General features: G+C 37.8%; 1 long non-coding RNA gene across 1 annotated transcript; it reads left to right on the top strand.

The window, feature by feature from the left end:
* Positions 1-883: 883 nt before the first annotated feature.
* Positions 884-3,042, top strand: LOC104241691 (uncharacterized). Its single transcript, XR_011400404.1, has 3 exons — positions 884-1,080; positions 1,361-1,684; positions 2,767-3,042. It is a non-coding gene; the product is annotated as an uncharacterized lncRNA (long non-coding RNA).
* The last annotated feature ends 14,362 nt before the right edge of the window (positions 3,043-17,404 follow it).

Genomic DNA, 17,404 nt, shown 5'->3' with positions numbered 1-17,404 from the left:
GCGCCACTGAAAGTAGGAGGGTCATACTTCTTGAACCTCTAAAGCATCTTCTACTCCTCCTCCAATGCCTCTGGCCTGACCTTAGGCTAAACCATGATAACAGGTTATACTTCTATAACACTCAAAGTCTGACCAACATGAGTCCGCTGCTCTGTAGTATGGGCGGCCGGAGTCTGAGCTCCTCCCCTAGTCTGTGAAGTAGCTGGTGTAGCCGGAATCAATCATGCCTAAGCCAATGTACCAAACATACTCAGGAACTACGCGAAAGTCTCCTGAAGTCCAGGGGTAGCATTAGGCACCTCTGGTGCCCGTCCCCCGACCGGAGCTAGTGGTGGCTCCTCAGCTACTGCTCTAGCAGGTGCTCTAGTTTTAGCATGTGCTCCTCCTTGGCCTCTGCCCCGGCTTCTAACAACACCGGTTTTGAAGGCAGCATAATCGGTAACTACAGCTCGTGTCATTACCATCTATGAGAGAATAAGAATGAAAGAAGTGAAGTTTCCTAATAGTTCCATACACTACCAGAAATTGGAGCTATGGCAATGCTTTTTATTGCTACGGATCAGTAACCGTTGCTATAGATGGCATATTGTTACGGTTTTAACCATTACAAAAAATTATTGGAACTATCGGGACACTTAGCAACCAAACCGTTGCAATAGTCTTAAAACTGTTCCAATAGAGGTATCTATGGCAACGTTTTGTATAACAGTAGCAATAAATCTATCTATGGTAACAGTTATATCTATTGTTACGGTCATTAATTCCCTCCTTATTTTTCACCCAAATTTTTTATACCCACTAAAATTAAAGGGGCCCACAATCTGATTTTCATTTTTTAGTTTTTAGCTTTTATATCTAATAAACCCCTAATTTTAGTTTTCATATCGGATATAACGAGATACAGAGGCGATTTCAGACTCGATCTTGTCCAGGAAATTGCGGACTCGATCCAAGCTCATCCATCAACAGTTTCTTCAAATCTAAAAATTGTTAATTGGAAGGCTTAATTTCGGACTCCAGGCTCAACAACAGAGCGGCGTGCTAATTAATCCTTTAGAGTTTCTCCAAATCTAAAAATCGGTAAACAGCTCTCTTCTTTCGAGTTTTGATTTCTAATTTCTTGTTCTTTGTTGCAATTAAGTATGCATAATGGCCATCACAAATCTAGTTTGATATCTTAACTCGTGTGGGTGTTGAAGGCTTAATTTTTAGCAGCTTTTTTAATTTGTTTTGTTTAAATTTCTGGGTTGTTTTTTGTGTTTTTGTTTAAATTTCTGGGTTGGTTGCTCGTGGGTTGGTTTTTTGTGTTTTTGTTTAAATTTCGGTGTTTTTGTAAGCTTCCTTCACATTATTTTGATAGTGAATGAAAAGAGCTTGTTGTTTAAAAGGATGATATAAGTCGTGTGCAACTGAAAATGATTAGAACTTGTGTTCGTTGAAATCAAGCTGTCGAAGAGATGGGGTTGGTTACAGTGATTGCTAGAAAAGTTGAATGCACAAAAGGAAGCTATGGAACAAGATATTATGATGAACGTCGTTACATGACTTCAACGTCTCAACCCCGATTTGAAGACTTGATCTGACATGCTAATATTCAGTGCTCTTGCACCTGGTGAAGCTTCTTCTACACAATAAGCTGCTATTCAACAAATCAATCGTCCATCCGCTGGCAGTAACAATCAAGGTTAGTCCGTATCAAAGGTTACACACTTCTCTTTCCTCTTCTCCTATTTTTTTATGTTGCTTCTCTACCATTGTGCGCTCTCTCGGTCTCTCTCTTTTCGGCAATGTTTTACTAGTTTTAAAGGATATTTATAATGGAGAATAGGTTGTTTGTGAAGTCATTTTAAGGGAGTTTTGGATGGGTTTTGGAGTTGTTTCGGGGTTGATTGGAGATGGGTTTCACGTTGGTTTTCGGTTTTGAGGAATTGCCCTTATTTAATTGTCAAGGTTTGAGATTCTGGATTTTGCTAGATATGGTCTAAAAGTAGGAGTAATAGAAAACAAACATGGATGCTTAGTTTCTTTGGTGTGTGTGGGGTGGGTGGAGGTGTTTGTTTTGTGGGAGATTTAGGATTTAGCCCAAGCACCTCACTCGGGTAAGCATTTTAAGTAGCCAGACCATAAATCTGATAGTATCTTCTATTTCTGAGGCTAATCTGCAAACACCAAGTAGTTCACAATCAAGTCTTAATTAAAGACACTTTAGGATTGAGTGGCATTTTCATGTTCTTCACTAAAATTACATAATGATTACATCTCAACTTTTTTCAAACCGTATTCACGTTGCCATAGTTCTCTGCAATGGATGGAATAGCTAAAGGGGAATGTGACGTTTATCATAAGTAATGAGAAAAAATAATTTTTATCTGAGCACATCTCTCGATTGGCTTGGTACACTATATCATTGCCTTCCCTATTGTTTCCCTCTCTCGCTTTCTTTTAGAGAGTATATATTATATTGTGTGCATGCTTCTAATGTTCAGAGAACTTTGAATTTTGATTGAACTGGGATTTAAAGCCCTGCATAAACACTAATATTAATAGTTCTACTCTTCTTAGTCATTTATCACCATGTTTCCAAACTAGGATGTCACTTACAACAAACATTCGTCAAGTAAGGAATATGTAACTAGCGGGTTTAATCAGAGGATAAGCATAAGGAAATCTCCTATAGAGATATTCTTCACTTAGTCTGCTTATAGTCTACTTGTTCTTTCTAATACTTTTCTCAAGGATAATGATTTTATTTATACTCTTTTGTAGGTAGAGTAGATGAAGAAATGGAAGACAGAGGCAGTGATGAAGATCTAGACCTATTTAAGAGAATTTTGAATTGTTGATTGTTGTAGATGCATGTGGCGGTTTCTAGGAATGTTTGTTATCAAAACATTTTAAAATTTTTAACTCTTGAAATATCAAATGTATGTACTTGGTAACAATTATCTATGGATTTATTATTATAGCTTGTTGGATAATTTGGATTAAAAATAGTTTCTTTTTATTTTTTATATGAATTTTAGTGTTCTATAGATTATTGTATATATATGTAAATCTTTATTCACAACAAGGGGCAATATTTTCAATTCAATTAAACTGTTACAACAGCTAACAGAACCGTTGCCATAGGACATGCAAACGTTTCAAAATAATCTAAAAACCGTTGCAGTAGGTAGCTCAACTATGGCAATATCTTAAGGAAATCGTTGCCATTTCTATAATAGTTGTAACAGTTTAATAGATATAGTTACGATTAATGACTGTTGTATTTAACGTTATGATAACGGAAATCAACCGTTGCAGTAGATAAGAATAATCGTTCCAGTAAGACGAGGGAAACTGTTGCGATAGACTATACTATAGCAACGGTTATCTGAACCGTTCCAAAAACCGTTCCATAAGCTCTATAGGCACGCCAGATTGTGGAACGGTTGCTGAAGCGTTGCAATACATCTATGGCAACAGTTTAACTATCTGTTGCAACGGTTTTCCATGTGTAGCCATAGGTGAATTTTCTAGTAGTGATAGTCTCTCAAAAATAAGTACAGATGTCTCCGTACCGATATGCAAGATTCTGCTAAACTTGCTTATGACACATAGTACCTATGAACCTAGAGCTCTGATACCAACTTATCACGATCCCAAATTTCCACCTTAAAATGTTGTGATGGAATCTAGTCCCTAAGACTGGGTAAGTCTAACTCATGCTAAGTTATTAACAGATTTAAATCATTTAACCATTAAACAAGAATCATTAATTGCCATACATAACAACCATCTATAGATTTACAATATTCCCAAAACCGATAGTACGAAGTCATAAGCCTTTCTAAGAGTAACTATGAATATCAAATACATCACAATGTAATAATGGAATAGAACTAAACAATAACAATTTAAAGCTCTGAAAGGTGACTCCGAGGCTTGCGAGCGTAGTGACAGATATACCTTGAAGTCTCCATAACAAATCTCCAACATCTAGCTAACGACCGTCACGCTTAGAGGTACCTAAATCTGCACAAAAATGTGCAGAAGTGTAACATGAGTACACCACAGCGATACCTAGTAAATATCAAGACTAACCTCGGTCAAGTAGTGATGAGGTACAGTTAAAACTCCTACTAGACATATTGACCTGTTCAAGTACTAGTATAAACTAACAGAGGAACGAATATCAATATAAAGCTAAACATGGAAAGAATAACAATATAACACTAGCAAATGAAAAGTAGAAGCAACAAATAGTAACAAGGAGTAACAGGTGATAACTTCTGCAAAGTAATCAGAATATAGTTAAAGTACTAATGAAATCAATTAAGGATGACCAATGACAACCAAATAATCAACCGTTCTTACACAAGGTTTACATAAGAATCACCCCGAGGTACCACACCTTAAAATCACAAATTACAGGTTCCAAATCACGAATCATAATCACATGGCATCTCGTGCCTACATTACCAATCACAACCGCATGGACAACTCACGTGCTACACGGATCACTTACGTGCCATTACTATTAATACCTTTGATCTCCACGGACAACTTACGTACCAATAGTAATAATACCTCATATCCGCATAGAAAACTCATGTGCCAACAGTCCAAGCCATGTACAGAAGGCAGGTATACAAGAATACAGGTACATGATTAATAAACATCAAGATTATACTCTTGGACTGATATAGGTGACATGTTACAATGTATGCTTGTGCAAGTATACTATCACAGCTCAAGTCAACAGGTAAAATCAGGGACAACGAGTAGTACATTGGAAATAACACAACAAAATATGAAATATGCATGACACCACAAGAAAGTCACACTACTACACAAATATCAATAATAACAATGCCCCCAGGCCATCACAAATCATTCCTGACATAGTCCACCTTGTCTCACCCCGTGCGTAACATATAAAGAAAATGTCTGCCTTATCTGGCGACACGTGCATCAATAATATCCCACCTTATCTCGCCACATGCGCAAACCCAACATATATATAGTTAGCCTTGTCTCGCCGCATATGAAAATATCAATAATAGCAACAACACGAACAACTCACATGCAAAACACCTCGACAATCCTCTCAATAATCCCACATGTGCCAAAAATATAACAATACAATATAACAACTCGCACCACATGAGCCCATATGCCACAATATTTCCATAACAATAATTCCAAACCGCAACCACACATAGCCCACGGCTCAACAACACTGAGTATAACAACAATAATAATATGGGAGTACGACAAGTAAATCAATACAAAAATTACAACAACACAATAAAACAGAGGAATAAGCTTAACAATGAACGAGATAACAAGTAATAATGACTTCAAATAAGAATAACTCAACAATGAGAGGAATAACATGCAACATCAACTTCAAATAAGAATAAATCAACAATGAAAGAAATAATATGTAACAACGACTTCATATAAGAATAAACTAACAATGAAAGAGATAACATGTCCATAAAAGAGGAAACAACCTCAATTTAAGCATATAAGAGTATATTTGGTAATAAGAGATAGAACATGTACTAGTAACTTTAAATACAGCATGTAAGAGCAAATTTAACAATGAAGGATATAACATGATACAACTTCAATTTAATATACATAAGAAACCTAAGAGTCTAATCTGATCAAATCTTCACATATAAGGGGGTGTACACACTCGTCACTTCGTATACACGTCTTTCACATAATTCAAATAGTGCAATCAAACCAATCCCTACGGAGTAGTTCTCTCACGCAAAGTTAGGCATGATACTTATCTTAACTAGGCCAAATCAATACTTAACAATAGTTTTTCCTTTACAAATTGCCATCGCTCGGCTCAAATATAACCAAAATTAACTTAATAACATCAAACAATGCAAGAAAAATCAATTACGATAGATAAAGCTATGATCTTTGCACAATTCCTCAGAAGTCAACCCCAGGCCCGTCCGATTAAAACCCGAGTCCAAGGGTTGATCTTGACTACCCATAACGCCACGAGTCTCTCTCCCCCCCCCCTTCTCTCTCTATATATATATTTTTATTTTAAAATCCGAGTCCAATTCGACTCTTAAATCCTAAATTTTCATCTTTCAAAACTTAGACAAAAATCCCCAATTCTTTTTGATTCCCATAAATTTTGATGTTAAATTTCATATATAATCATGAAATATAATTAAAAATTAATTAAATCACTTACTCAATAGTTTGGTATGAAAATCTCTCCGCAAAATTGCCTACCACCGAGTTTAGAGCTCAAAATATAAAAAATGAGGCTAAAATCTCGTCTTACCAAAATTTGTAACCAAATGTAGATGTTGCATTTACGATCTGGAGTTTGCAAATGCGAACCCTCGCAAAAGCGGAGATTACTTCGCAAAAGAGAAGCTTGGACTGTTCTGCACACATCGCAAAAGCGACAATATATGTCGCAAATGCGAAACCTGGCCTTTCGCAAAAATGACCAGTTAGTCGCAAAAACAACCTCCTACGGCCCAGTCCACCATCGCATTTGCAAGGCTGGCTTCGCAAATGCGAACCCTGCCCGTCCCAACTTCTTCGCAAATGTGGCGGTTTATTCGCAAATGCTGCCATTTTCTCGCAAATGCGAGATCAGAAACACCAACAAATCAGAACCTTCTACAAAACTCTCCGGAACGGGTTTGAAACTCACCCGAGTCCTCGAGGCTCCACACCAAACATCGATACAAGTCTAAAAGTATCATATGAACTAGCTCGCGTGATTAAAATATTAGAATAACAGCTAGAACCATGAATCAGACATAAAAAATGCATGAAATTTACATTGAAACTTAAGAATTTCTAAAAACACAATCACGCGTCTGGTTCCTATCAAATCAACTCGGAATGATGCCAAACTTTGCACACAAGTTCCTAATAATATAACAGACCTATTCTATATTTCAAAAATGAAATCTAAACCCGATAGCTATAAAGTCAAATCATAGTCAAACCTATGAAATTTCTAAACCGTCAAATTATCAAGTTTCGGCAAAACATGCCAAATCAACCTAGGGAGCTCCAAATTTAATTCCGCGCATCACTATACGAACCTATCGTAGCCATCAAAATATCATTCCGGGGTCATTTTCACAAAAGTTAAACCTCGGTCAACATTTTCAACTTAAGCTTCTAAAATCAGGATCACTCATCCAAATCTATCTCAAAATATCATAAAATCAAATCCGACCATACACGCAAGTAATAATACATAATATGAAACTACTCAAGACCTCGAACTGCTGAACGGAACGTTAAAGCTCAAAACGACCGATCGAATCATTACATAAATGTACTAGCAAGTTCTTGTGAACAAAAGAGAATGCAAAAAGTAATTTGTTAAAATATTGAGAAGATTTTTCTCAAGTACTTTTTCCATGCAATCTAACATAAAGTATTTCCGTAAAAATATAAGAACACACTCAGTTAAAATATGAGAGTTTTTGGAGCTTCTAATACTACAGCTAGGAGTACGGAAAATCGATAATTCGCACTAAATTAACAATCCGAATCAAACTGAGGAAAAAAAATCGACTAGTAGTTTGGTGTTAAAAAAAGCACGATCATAATTAATTTGATTTGATATTAACTGAAAAGATCAAATTACAACCAAACCAACCCGATATTACACACGCGCACACACACGTGTATTTATATACTTTAAGTATTTTATACATAAAAATATTTATCAGAATATAATTTATAAATATTTATTAAACTTTTTAAAAGAATTTGTATTGTAACATTCAATAGATTTTATAGTCCATAAAAGTGATTTTTCCTCTGGTCCAAATCGGTTTTAAATTGAGCCAAAATTAAAATTAAATAAAACTAATGTAACAAATAAAATTAAACTCCATTCACCCAAGTTTTTACCTCTCATGGTGATGGGGGAGGGGGGAAGGGGGAGGAGGGGGTTAGGCATTGACCCCTACCTTGTTTATTAAGGGACTAAAAAAGCGTACACGTAGGAGGGGACATAGGTAACCTTACCTCCTCACTTGTGCTGGATATAATCAACATTATAGAAAAGAGTAACTTCCAAAATATAGAAATTCTAATTAGAAGTTTGTTCCTACAGCACATAAGTGCTTTCCTAGTGCTAGACTAAGGGAAGGAGTAAATGCTAGTAAGAGTCCTTTACGCAAGAAACCCTTTGTATTACAAAGATTCTTGGAACCTCATGTGCCATAAGGAACTGCACAAAGATTATGCTAATAATCATAAATAAAGAGTCATTTAACATTTGAGTTTCTTCTCTTAGCCTGCCTGATTCTGAAGTTAGGCACCTCCATTTGATCCATCATGGAACGTCTTCTGACCTCCCTAGGAAGTTCTGATAAGGTTGAGAAGATCGCCTCATTATGTTGTTGAAGTTTGCGACTAAACTTAGCCAGAGCACCTGCTATAGAGTTAGTGTCTCGACCCAGAACTTAACCGGTCGTGATGGCGCCTAATATGGTACTAGGCAAGCCGACACTTATATATACTTTCAACACTTTTAAATGAAAAATAAAATAACACAGGTTTAAGTCATCAAATTTTAAATAAAACTGAATAAAAGGTCAAAACCCAATACGAAAATTCCCAACATCGGAATGTCACAGAGTACATAAGCATATATTGTCTATGAAAGACTAAAACTAAATACATAAAGCTGAAAGATAGGGAAGGAGTGACAAGGTCCACAAACGCTGGGCAGCTACCTTGGAATCTCCAAACGATCAAGCTGCAAAGAAATCAACACCCACCGTGTCCGGAAACATCTGAATCTACACACGAAGTGTAAGGTGTAGCATGAGTACAACCAACTCAGTAAGTAACAAGACTAAATAAAAGACTGAAAGCAGCGACGAGCTTCACGGTTATAGTTCAATTACAGAAATTACAACATAGGAAGATATGCATGCTTTCAAATTCAACAATTAAGGCCAAAACAGTTAATTCAAGTTAAGTTCATTGAAACAGAATATAATATCTCACAGAAACTTTATGACAGTGATACATACCAGCTGAAGTACAACAGTAATGAAAATCAAGTGCATAATCTCAGAGCAACAGTCACTCATTCCTCCCATTCACTCCAACCTCAGAGTCACTTATTCCTCATAGTCTGCAATTCCTCTCAGTCGCTCGACACTCGGCACTCGCACTCAGTAGGTACATGCGCTCACTAGGAGTGTGTACAGATTCCGGAGGGGCTCCTTCAGCCCAATGGTTATAACAAACCAATCATGGCATAGATCAGTAAAATATGTTGCGGCGTGCAACCCGATCCCATAAATATCCTCACAATCAGGCCCTCGGCCTCACTCAGTCATCAACCTCCCCAGTCTCTCAGGCTCTCAGTAAATCATGATAATCAGTCCAAACAACGATGGTATAATGCATCAATAAAGAATAATAAATACTAGGATATGATATGCAAGTAAAACTGTGACTGAGTACAAGCAGCAATTAGTAGATAATTCAACATGTAACATGACATTTGTGGGTCCCTACAGTACCAACACATAGCCTAAACATGATTTGCAGTTAAATTTCTATAACACATGACGAATATACGGACAACAACAGATTATTCAACTATACAGTTCCATAGAATTTGACCAAGTCACAATGCTTACGGTGCACGCCCACACGCCCGTCACCTAGCATGTGCGTCACCTCAAAACAAATCACATGACACATAATACGGGATTTCATACCCTCAGAATCAAATTTAGAACTATTACTTATCTCAAATCGCACAAATCCCTACTCCAATATGCCCTTGCCTCACGAATCGTCCTTCAAATGCCTCGAATCTAGCCACAACAGTTCGATACAATCAACACAGGCTAAAGAAATCTATTCCATAAGAAAATACTAAGTTATTAATCAGAAGTCAAAAGTGGACCCCCAAGCCCACGACTCAAAATCCAATGAAAGTCACAAAACCTGAAAGGCCATTCAACCACGAGTCCAACCATACCAAATTTACCAAAATTCGATACCAAATCGTCACTAAAATCCTCAAATCAAACTCTCCAAATCCCTAGCCTCAAACCCCCAAATTCCACATTAAATACACACAAACTAGGTGGGAAATTCAATGGGGAAATAAGATTATCGAATAAAATGAGCACAAGTGACTTACCTCAAGAAACCCCTCCTCTCAAAAATCTCCCAATCCCAAGCTTGAAATGTTTAAAATGGTGAAAAACACGGAACACTCGTTTTAATACACTGCCCAGCATTTTTGCTTTTGCGGATCACTTAACCGCACTTGCATTTTTGCTTTTGCGTAAATCCTTCGCTTCTGCGGACATTCCCCAAGGTTACCTCTGCTTTTGCAGTCCTGCCTCCACATCTGCGGAATCGCATGTACAGAATTTCCATCGCACTTACGCAAGCTCCCCAACTGGCCAGCATCTGCGACCACGCAGGTGCGGAAATAACCTAGCACCTGCGACCTCTGCCCACTTCCTTCCAGGCCACTTCTGCGATTCCTTTCTCGCTTCTGCGAGCTCGCACCTGCAATCACCACTCTGCATGTGCGATTGCACCAGAACTAGTCAGCTTCAGCATTCCTTCAAATTCCAAATCGATCCGTTAACCATCCGTAATTAACCCGAGGCACCCGGGCCTCTATCAAATATACCAACAAGTTCTCAAACACAATACTAACTTAGTCCAACCTTCAAATCACATCAAACAATAATAAAAACACGAATCGCACCCCAATTCAAGCCTATTAAAACTAAGGAAATTCCAACTTCTACAAACGATGTCGAAACCTATCAAATCACGTCCGATTGATCCCAAATTTTGCACACAAGTCACAAATGACACCACAGACCTACTTTAACTCTCGGAACTCTAATCCGAGCTTGGTAACCACAAAGTCCTCTCTCGGTCAAACTTCTAAATTTTTTATTTTTGCCATTTCAAGCCTAATTATACTACGGACCTCCAAATCACAATCCGGACACGCTCCTAAGTCCAAAATCATCCAAAGGAGCTAACGGAACTATCAAAACTCCATTCTAGAGTTGTTCACATATAAGTCAATATCCGATCAAACCATTTCAACTTAAGCTTCCAATCTTGAGACTAAGTGTCTCCATTCATTTTGAAATCCTTCCAGACCCGAACTGACTACCCCGACAAGTCTCATAACGTCTATAAAGTACAAAATAAGAAGTAAATGGGGAAACGAGACTACAACTCTCAAACCGATCGGCCTGGTCGTTACAGTTAGCTTCTCTATAATAATGTTGGACTGTAACTTAAAGGGATTGAATCATTGTATTGGGAAAAATTGAGTTTACATATTAAAGTGGTGTAAAGATGATGTGTCATGACACATAGACTGGTCAAAGAGTTACAACTGGCAAAGAGGCACGAGTTGTAGCAGATACGAGTAGAGGCAAAGGAAGAGGCATGAGCGGTTATCTAAAAGACTCATCGCTCGTACTTATTTAAGTCCAAGAATCAAGAGGAATGAATCTGACACTACACGGGAGTATAGATACAGTATTTATTGAACCTTAAATACTAAAAACGTTAGAGAATCTGTATTAAATGCAATGATTATGTAACATAGCATTTAATTGTCCATAATGGCCTTATTATAACAAAGGCAAAACGCGTATCCCTAAAATAGCTATAAAGGGAGAGAACGGATCAATTGTAGGGACACAAAATATTATCTGAACATACCGATTACTTGTTTTTCTTCTGATTATCTTATTGCTAGCCAAATTACTTTCTTTCATATATTCTTTTGATTATCAGTAACCCGAGTTCTTCTAAATTAAAGCTTTGACCGAAATCCCATTTTTTGGTTAAACAAATTGGTTCCGTTACCGGAAATCTGATAATCTATCCTCTTTTAGCTTAACTTTCCTTGTTGCATCAACCATGTCAAACAACAATGACAACATTCAAGAAAACCAACAACTTCAGGGAAATCCATAAGGTAATCAAACCTCGGTCCCTTCTCCACAAGGCTGTCCTCGGCGGTCTCGTGAAGGCTCTCCTGATGGATCTCATACAAATGGAAACGCTCAATTTGAAAATGTTGAAGCTATCGATGAAGCTTTGCAGAAACTAATTGTTGCACAGGTCAATAAAGCTCTTGAGGCTTTTGCTAGCTAGTTACCTGCTGCACCACCCACACCCACTCCAAATAACAACACTTTGGAGAACCATCGTTCCGAGCTTGTTAATTCAGGTAGCGATGGAACCCCCAACGAATCACAGGAGGGAGAACCAGGTAACTTAGTCAATTCTGATTTACAAAATTTAGTACTAACATTGCAGAAATAGCTCAAGGAGCAAAGTGACCGCATAGAGCAAATACCCGGGGTGCCTCCCGTAATCAAAGGGATAGATACGGATAAATACTCGCAACAACCCTGGAAGACAAGTGTTGCTCCCCTCCCAATTCCAAAGAAATTCAAAATGCCTGATATTCCAAAATACGATAGAACAATAGACCCACGAGACCACGTGACTGCATTCACAACAGGCGCAAAAGGCAACGACTTGACCAAGCAGGAGATTGAATCACTATTAGTCAAAAAATTCGGTGAAACACTCACCAAGGGTGCATTAACATGGTATTCTCTTTTACCTGAAAATTATATAAATTCTTTTGCTGAGCTTGCAGATTCTTTCATCAAAGCACACTCGGGAGCTCAAAAGTTCGAAAAAAGAATGGAAGATATTTTCAAGATCAAGCAAGGGACTCAGAATTGCTTAGGGAGTTCGTGGACAGATTCCAACGTGAAAGAATGACATTACCACGTGTACCTGATAATTGGGAAGCTATAGCTTTCACAAGTAATTTGAATGAAAAGAGCTCAGAAGCTACGAGGCGACTCAAGAAAAGTCTTCATGAATTCCCAGCTACAACATAGAATGATGTTTACAACAGGTATAGCACGAAGCTAAGGATAGAAGAAGATATTGTTCCACGATTCCAAAAAGAAGAAAAAATAAGTTCGCGACGGGTGGAAACCGAAAAATGTTCCGGTAAAAATAGGTACGAGCCATACATGGGATCTGCGGGAAAAGATTCACGGTCAAAACAGGACAATCAAAGGCATGATCACAGATCAAGGAATAGAGAGTTATGCTCTTCGTCAAGATTTAGGAATGATCGAAACACCCATGAGTCACGAGATGATTATAGAAATTTGAAGGCGAGATTTGGCGGTTACAATTTCAATGTGAGCACTTCCGAGCTCATAGCTGTTTTGAGAAGCATGGGTGACAAGGTAAGGTGGCCAAAAGTGATGAGATCGAATCCAAACAGGCGCAACCCTGATCATTGGTGTGAGTTTCATAATGATCACGGGCATAAAACAGCAGACTGTAGATTTTTACAATGTGAAGTTGATCATTTATTAAAACAAGGGTATCTCACCGAGTTATTCAGTGAGAAAGGTAAGCAAGCTTACACAAAGAATAGGTAGGAACCCCCTAAACCACCTTCTCCCAAAAAGACCGTCAAAGTTATAAGCGGGGGAGAAGACATCAATGGCATAACGTACACTGCAACTAATAAAATTTCCAAAGTCACAATTACCCAAGGGAAATATGTGCAACATGTATTAGAGGAAGACAGCATTACATTTGATGATGTTGATGCGGATGGTGTATTATCTCCTCATAATAATGCCTTGGTAATATCTTTAATTGTACATGATACTAATGTGAAACGAGTTTTGATTGATCCAGGTAGTTCCGTGAACATTAGTTTGCTAAGAGTATTACGTGAGATGCAAACTGAGGATAAATTAATACCAAAGGCGCATACTTTATCTGGATTTGACAATTCTAGTGTTGTGACGAAAGGAGAGGTAACACTCACCACATTCGCAGAAGGATTTGTCAAAGATACAAAGTTAGTAGTAGATATGGAGATGGCATACAATATGATCCTTGGGAGACCATGGATCCATGAAATGGATGTCGTTCCTTCAACCTTGCATCAAGTTATTAAATTTCCATCACCATGGGGAATATGTCAAATCCGCGGGGATCAACTTACATCCAAGAGCATCAACTCTGTAGCAGATTCAAGTACGAAAAAAGAAGAAAAATAGCAATCACAGAAGACAGTTGAGGGCACCACAACACAAACCTCAACTGAACAAGGGCGGACAGATATAGATTCAAGGCCTGATACCATTCAAGAACCATAAGAAAACGAAAATATCAAAACAACAATTGAAGAACTGGAGGCTGTGATGTTATTTGAACAATGGCCTGATAAGAAAGTCTACGTAGGGGCCAATCTAAGCCAAGGCATGAGAGGTAAGTTAATTGAATTTTTGAAAACTAACGTGGACTGTTTTTCTTGGTCCCACTCTGACATGACAGGAATACCACCGGAGGTAATGACTCACAAATTGAATGAAGATCCAACGTACCCTCATGTCAAACAAAATAAAAGAAAGCAGGGAACTTTCAAGAAGAGGTTCAAAAATTGCTAAAGATTGGATCTATCCACGAGGTAAAGTATCCTAATTGGTTAGCCAATACTGTTATAGTTCCAAAGAAGAATGGTAAGTGGCGAGTTTGTGTGGATTACACAGACCTTAATAAAGCTTGTCCTAAAGATTCTTTTCCACTACCACATATAGATCAGCTAATTTATGCTACTGTAGGGCATGAACTATTAAGTTTTTTAGATGCATATTCAGGGTACAATCAGATCAAAATGGATCTGGTAGATGAGGAAAAAATTTCATTCATAACAGACAGGGGGACTTACTGTTATAAAGTAATGCCTTCTGGTATCAAAAATGCTGGTGCAACATATCAAAGGCTGGTTACTAAAATGTTTCAAGAACATCTGGGAAAAACCATGGAGGTTTATATAGACGATATGCTCGTTAAAACTCAGCATTCGAGAGATCATATATCACACTTGTCTGATACATTTCAAATTTTGCGCAAATTTAATATGAAATTAAATCTGGAGAAATGTGCATTTGGTGTCGCGTCAGGTAAGTTTTTGGGTTTTCTTATTTCTAACAGTGGTATTAAAGTGAATCCCGCACAGATTAAGGCCATTGGAGAAATTCCTGATATGTGTTCAAGCAAAAAAGAAGTGCAAAGGTTGATAGGAAGAACAGCCTTGGGAAGATTCATTTCTAAATCATCAGAAAAGTGCTTTAAATTCTTTTCAGCTCTTAAAAAGTAAGATCACTTTGAATGGAACGAGGAATGTCAGCAGACACTCAAAAATTTGAAGACATACTTATCAAATCCACCATTGCTCGCAAAACCAAAAGGCTGGGGAAAGACTGCTCATCTACCTTGCTGTTTCAGAAGTAGCGGTAAGTGCTGTTTTAATCCGTAAGGAACAAGGTAAACAATCTCCGATCTATTATGTTAGCAAATCTTTGTTAGATGCGGAGACACCGTACCCTCAATTGGAAAAGCTTGCACTTGCATTAATCATGGCATCTAGAAAATTAAGGCATTATTTTCAATGTCATCCTATTGTTGTAGTAACTGCTTATCCATTACGCAATATATTACATAAGCATGAATTGTTAGGTAGGTTAGCTAAATGGGCTATAGAATTAAGTGAATATGATATCACCTACCAACCTAGAACTACTATAAAATCTCAAGTGTTAGCTAATTTCGTGGCTGATTTTAGCCAAGGGATACAATTAGAAGCAGAAAAAAAGTTACAGGTGTTCAATGGAACTAACCCAGGAACTTGGACCTTGTTTACTGATGGTTCATCTAACATAAAGGGTGCTGATTTAGGGATTGTTTTGGTATCACCTACGGGCGAAACCATTCGACAAGCCATAAAATGTCATTCTATAACTAACAATGAGGCAGAGTATGAAGCTGTGATTGTAGGTTTAGAACTGGCATGAGAACTTGGCATAAATCAGATTATAATTAAAAGCGATTTACAGCTCGTAGTTAATCAAATGATGGGGACTTATATGGCTAGGGAAGCAAGGATTCAACAATACTTAGAGAAGGTACGGGATTTGATAAAGCAATTTCAAACCTGGAAAGTAACACAAATACCAAGGGATGAAAATGTTGAAGTCGACGCCCTAGCTAATCTTGCATCTGCGGCAGATGTGGCAAGCAATGAAAATGCTTCAATTATTCATTTGTTTCATTCAGTTCTCGACCTCGATAAGAATGAGGTAAATTTTAATAACTTAACTTGGGATTGGAGGAACGAGATTGCTGCTTTTTTGCAGTATGATATCGTCCCTAATGATAAGAAAAAAACTCATGCGCTTCGAAAAAAGGTTGCTCGGTATTGCTTAAAGCAAGGCAATCTTTACCGAAAAATTTTCGGTGGTAAGATGCCTCGGACCTTCTTAGATGGAATACATAATGAGAGAAATACACGAGGGGCATTGTGGGAATCACGCAGGAGGAAGGTCATTGGTAAGAACCTTAATTAGGGAAGGTTATTATTGGCCCAAAATGGAAGAAGAAGCAGAAAGTTCATGGCTAAATGTGATAAATACCAAAGGTACGGTAATAATATGCATAGGCCCGCTGAGTTATTACATCCTGTCATTGCACCGTGGCCATTTATGAAATGGGGGATGGATATCGTGGGTTCACTACCGCAAGGAAAAGGACAGGTAAAATTTTTGCTCGTACTCACTGATTATTTTACTAAATGGGTAGAGGCATGAGCATTTAAACAGGTGCGAGAAAAGGAAGTTAAAGATTTCATTTGGCGGAATATCATATGTCGATTCGGTGTGCCAAAGGATATCGTGTGTGATAATGGTCCTCAGTTTTTAGGCACTCAAATCACAGAATTCTTTCAAAGTTAGCAGATTAAAAGGATTACGTCTACACCTTATTATCCGGTGGTTAATGGGCCAGCTGAGTCAACAAATAAAGTCATTATCAACAATTTAAAGAAGCATTTAGAGGAATCCAAAGGTAATTGGCCAGAAGTGTTACCTGGTGTTTTATGGGCATATCGCACAACAACAAAAACAAGTACAAGAGAAACGTCATTTTCATTGGTTTATGGAGCTGAAGCTTTAATTCCAGTTGAGATAGTAGAGCTGAGTACACGATTCACACAGGTGACAGAAGAATCTAATGACGAGGAAATGCGTGTAAATCTTGATTTACTTGAAGGAAGAAGAGAAGCTGCACTAATAAGAATGGCAGCACAGAAGCAGGTCATAGAACGATACTACAACTGAAAAGCACGCCTCAGATTCTTTAAAATTGGGGACTTCGTGCTCAAAATGATTTTTCAATCTACGAAGGCAGCTAACTCGGGGAAATTAAGTCCAACATGGGAAGGACCCTATAGAATTCATGATATTGCAGGTAAAAGAGTATACGAGCTGGAAACAAT

This window comes from Nicotiana sylvestris, chromosome 6 (genome assembly GCF_000393655.2).
Source record: "Nicotiana sylvestris chromosome 6, ASM39365v2, whole genome shotgun sequence".
NCBI classification, from domain to species: domain Eukaryota; kingdom Viridiplantae; phylum Streptophyta; class Magnoliopsida; order Solanales; family Solanaceae; genus Nicotiana; species Nicotiana sylvestris.
Note: the sequence above shows the minus strand (reverse complement) of the source record. Positions and strands in the feature narration are given on the sequence as shown.